This window comes from Geospiza fortis, unplaced genomic scaffold, assembly GCF_000277835.1.
Source record: "Geospiza fortis unplaced genomic scaffold, GeoFor_1.0 scaffold16, whole genome shotgun sequence".
NCBI classification, from domain to species: Eukaryota; Metazoa; Chordata; class Aves; order Passeriformes; family Thraupidae; genus Geospiza; species Geospiza fortis.
In genome coordinates, this window is record NW_005054302.1 from 16,471,184 (window position 1) to 16,476,296 (window position 5,113).

The 5,113-nt window shown below is 40.9% G+C and overlaps 1 protein-coding gene across 3 annotated transcripts in view; it reads left to right on the forward strand.

Moving 5' to 3' along the window:
• Nucleotides 1-5,113, forward strand: part of TENM4 (teneurin transmembrane protein 4) — a 605,662-nt gene that overhangs the window by 334,020 nt on the left and 266,529 nt on the right. The window lies entirely within an intron of this gene.

Sequence of the window (5,113 nt, forward strand, 5' to 3'; positions counted from 1 at the left end):
ACTACAGAATACACTCCGCTATCATTTACACAGCCTTCCTGTGAACCCACAAAGCAAAGCCTCATTCCAAAGGCCAGAGCTGTACTGTGATGTCTTTTGTTTGTAGTGGTCCTTAACATCATTGGTGCACCAGTTCTAACCTCGGTTAGAGACTTTGCTATTTTAAGGTGGTACAAAGGCAATGTCAGCGATAGGACTTAATACCAACGTTCTTATGTGAGAACTACTGCAGTTGTTGTACTGAGGTAATTGCAATCATTTTGCAATCAATTGCCCAAGTCTGTTGTTTCTTTATGGTGGGAATCCAGCTAATTAAAAATATTTTGAATGTGACAACAGCCTTTTAGACTGTTTCAGTGGCTAGAGATACAACGTGCAGGTACAGGAAATGACAGAATTTTGAATCAAATTATTACACATCTCTGTGCCTCAGTTTACTTATCTGTTAGAAACGTAAGTCTGGTCCCCAGAATGGTTTGGGTTACAAGGGACCTTAGCTATCATCTAGTTCCACATGCCTGCCCTGGGCAGGGACACCTTCCCCTAGAACAGGCTGTCCAAAATTCTGTCCAGCCTGGCCTTGAACACTTCCAGGGATGGAGCATCTCCAGCTTCTCTGGGCTACATGTGCCAGTGCCTCACCATCCTCACAGAGAAAAGTTTCTTCCCAGTATCTAATCTAAATCTCCTCTCTTTTAGTTTAGGACTCTTCCTTCTTGTCCTGTCACTACCTGCCTGTGTAAAAAGTCGCACTTCCTCTTTTTTACAAGTTTCTTTTAAGTACTAGAAGGCTGCTGGAAGATCTCCACAGAGTCTTCTTTTCTTCCTGCTTAACAACTCCAACTCTCTCAGCCTGTCTTCATATCACAAGTGTTCCAGCCCTCTGACCATTGTATCAGCCAATCTGATAACAGATCCCAACAGATCTGATAACAGTATTTCAAAGTTTACATACTCAATGCTTGTAAAGCCCTTAAAGGTTCTTGGATGAAGAAGTTACCAGGTGAATAAAGCTGATACTACTTCTTTATTGATCACAGATAATACCATTCTGGGTACATTGAACACTATTAAATCCTGTTGCCTTGTCATTTCAGCTCTGTGAGAAGTCAGCCGTTGTATATACCCACTCTTTTTCACCTCTTTTGGGACAAATTACAAACATATGAGTATAATCCACTGAATATAGTCCATGAAACAATTTACTGACCTTCTTTAGAAGTATCTCTGTGAATGTTCTGTATTTCTGGCAGCCCTTCTGTTCACACTAGCATGAGTACACCCGTTTTAAATCAGTTCTTGATCTCTGAATGCCAAATCCTATGAGAGATAAAGTAATTCTTAAATATTACAGCCAAATGTGCAGCATAAAATGAAGGCGTGTTTATTGTTTGTCTTACTTTCCCCTAACTATTTAGGGTCTGCTCTGCTTGTCTCTTCCCTAAATTTAAAGCAGTTGCCTGAATATTGCAGAGTTCCTTGGTTAAGTTGAGAAACAGATTCTTTGTACTAACCTATTTCCAAAGTTTGTGTTTCCTAAGTACTTTCATAAATCTACCAGACACTGCAACATATCTTCCCCTGATTTTTTTTTTAATTTTAATCTGAAATACTGGCACATAGATAAAATACAAGGTTCTGTTCTCTTTTCCTCTGAATATGTGCTAGTATCACATCATTCATACAGAGACATTCAATTACTATTATTCCTGCCTCAAGTCCAAAGAACATAATTTTGACTGTTCACTGCAAGTGGATATATAAGATTGTTACAAATGGATGCCAAGGGGCCCATACTTGGAATCCGTTTTGTTTTTCTTTGAGTTAAGTTCCAAATTGCAAGACTGCACATAATGAATGTGTTATCTAGTCCTTCTGGTTTGTATTTTTGAAGGAGAAACACATTCTGCAAAGTAAGTTGTCCTACTTGCTCAGGTTCCATGGCAACCCAGTATTGCTGCAAATTCATTTTGTTCTAATCAATTAGAAATTTTGCTCTGGCAGCTGGAATGAAAGTTTATGGGCTTGTTTTACTTGGACTTGCAGTAAATTCAATGAGATACTTGTCTGGGAAGGAAACAAACTTGTAGCTTTCGTCTCTCTCTTGGTTTAATTTTTGTGAAAAGGTCAGATTTAATTCTTGGTTTTCTGTCCAAGCAGGAAAAAAAGGAGGCAGTTCTCTTAAAGGATCCACAACTTAACACATGCTTGCCTTATAGCCTTGTTGACTTCCTAAAAAGGAAGGTATCACTTTGCTTCCCATGCATTTTATATCTGGTTGTTGTCAGCAGAGCTGCCTAGTGCACACCTTCCATCCAGCAGCTGGCAAAATCTCCTGTTGAATCCACCCCGTCATTCATGCCCAAAAGGCAATTTTCCACAGAGCACGGTGGTATGTGCCAGTGCCCTTCATAGCAGCACAGCCCTCAGTGGTTAGTATGCACAATTCCTGGGGAATCTGCCCTTGTAAAGGTCAGCTCACGCACTGCTGCAAGTGCACGTAACGACCGTGAAAGCCCACGGGATCTTCTCATGTGCGCTCTGCAATGGTGTAGTTGATTAAAACCCAAAGTTGCCATTAAAAAGGTTTTGGTTTTGTTTTTTATTTATATTTTTTTATTTTATTCTTGCCAATACTGCAATACTGGGAGATGGGGAAAGCTCCTTCCAAAAGAAACTCCCAACAACTTGCAACCATGTGGAAATGGCAGAAACTCGGTGATGTGGACTGAGAAAAGCACTGACATTTTGCTTTTAGGGTTTCAATTCCAAATTCAGCTCATTCTGCTCCTGCTCTTTACCTCCAGACTATAGAATTAATGTGTAGTTATGCCAGCATACTGTCTAAACAAAACACAGGGAGAACTTTGGGGCTCTACTGTACTTGTTCACTTTTCTTTTTTGGTCAGATAGCCACACCATTAACTCCCTTTTATGCATTTCACTGGTATTTGTGTAAATTAATCATAGGCTTGAAATAAATTTTAAATCTATATTGTCTTTCTCAATGGCTGGAAAAATGTGTCCTCTCCTTACAAAGTACACTGAAAAATTGTATGGGTCTATAGGAAGACATTGATTTTACACTTCTTTTCCATTTCAGCCACCATCACACTAAAATTCAGCCTCTGACTACTACATAGGATTAGAAATACATGTCACCCTGTTTTGTAATGAAAGCATGGCAAATAAAAGTCCTGATTTAAACTTTGTTACATGTCAGGGCTCATCAAATCTCTATTGCCACAAAGAAGATGGTGCAGAGTATACTTTGCTTCTTCAAAAGCAGATCAGAATTAGAGCTGAATCTCAGTTTTCATGTCAGGGACTGTGACAAGGAAAGTAGTGCTCATTCACTTGCACATGCTTCTTTTTCTTCCTGTCTGTCTCCAGCTCCTACCACTAGTTAGCACAATGGGAAGGTTACAGCCTTGGCACCATTAAAAGGGTCAGGGAGTGTGAAGTGGGCTGCAGATTCCTTAAAACCTGCATTCCTAAAGGAGGAACTTCTCTGTCTGGAGGGGTGTCAGAAAGAAGGCAATCCAGACAATTCCACTGCTGATCATAACAAAACACACAGGGCTGAATTTCGGCTCATGGTCTGCATGCTGCACAGACTGCTGTTCAGACAAGGGAGTGTAGCCTTTCAACCAACGCTGGCTTTTCTCCTTCAGGTGACAAGTGTCTCTAAGCACAGGTACAGTCCAGTACTCTCCTTGGATCCCGGGGTTTGCCTCTGATGCCACAATTTCTTCTCTGATTATAATTGGCAGTTTATAAGACTGGCATATGCCAAGGAGGTGACATCCAAAGGCTTATGATGAGAAAAACTAATGACCAAGGTGGAAGGAAATATATATGCAGAATCAGCTTTGGGGGATTTAAATGTTAAACCCACTTTATTGTTTTAGGTTTGTGTCCATTTCTAAAGTGTTCATGTTGTGTTTAGTAAGAAATATTGTACAGCTATGTTGTGAGCTATGCTATGTTCAAAATGTGTTTTTATAAAAACAGATGATTTTTTAAGTTTACTGATTTTGTTGTGCTGACTAGTCTTTTATTTTGATGGATTTTGCATGATCAAATTTCAGTATTTGGGAAAATGTGAGAGATTAATAATTATGACGTTCAGATCAAATATAGCAAGGGGAAAAGTTCATGTTTAAATGCACTGTCCTGTATTATATGTCTGTGTTCATATTCCCCCTGTTTTTATTGATGTACTGCGCATATCTGACCTCCACATTTGCCTGATAGTTTTTTTGCCAGTCTGGCACTTCTGACTTCCCAGTTTTGTTTAAAAATATGTTTGGAATAAGACCCTGATAACCATTAATTGCTTACAGTAAGCTTTTCCAATTGGATCTACTTAACCTGACATACCTGATTAAATTTTCTTGCAGTCAGTAGAAGCTCTTCCTCAGTCAGGCACAGCTCTATGTAAAATATAATCTTAGAACCCTATTTGTTATGTTTTTCATCGTTTAATCAACGAAACGACGCTGGTCTGAGCTGTGCTTCTGCTGTTATCAGTGTGGTGGTTTGCTCAGTTGCTTCTACCCCACACAGCGGTGTCCACACCTTTCCTCCACCTCTTGCCTGCATAGTGGAGGTCTTGAGCCGTTTGCTTTATAAACTAGAGGGAAGGGAATTGTTAAACCAATCCCCAAAAGGACTTTACACTTTTCACTTGAAATCTGAAATAATTCGCCTCACAATACGTCGGGCAAAGCTTTCCCGTTAGTAAGACGGAGGGCGTCCGCGTCAATGAGTACGACTCATTGACAGTGAGCGCCCACGTCGTGGGAACAAAGGGCATCTCGGATCAGGGGCTCTCACCAAAATCTTAAACAAAACAAAACAAAACCAAACCGAAAAAGCCCAACAAAAAAACTGACGGATGCGAGTTTTAAAGGATGGTTATTAGGAGGATAGGCGTTTTAAAGGACAGTAACAGCCCGAGGGGCAGCAGGTAATGGGGTCAGATACGTGCAGTCGGCCGCCCCTCAGGCAGGGTTGCCCCGCTGGGGCAGGCGGCGGGGTGGGGGGGCGGCCTTCCCTCGTGCCCCGGCTCGACTTTTATTGTCTCTCTGTCCGTGTTTTGCCGTGTTTT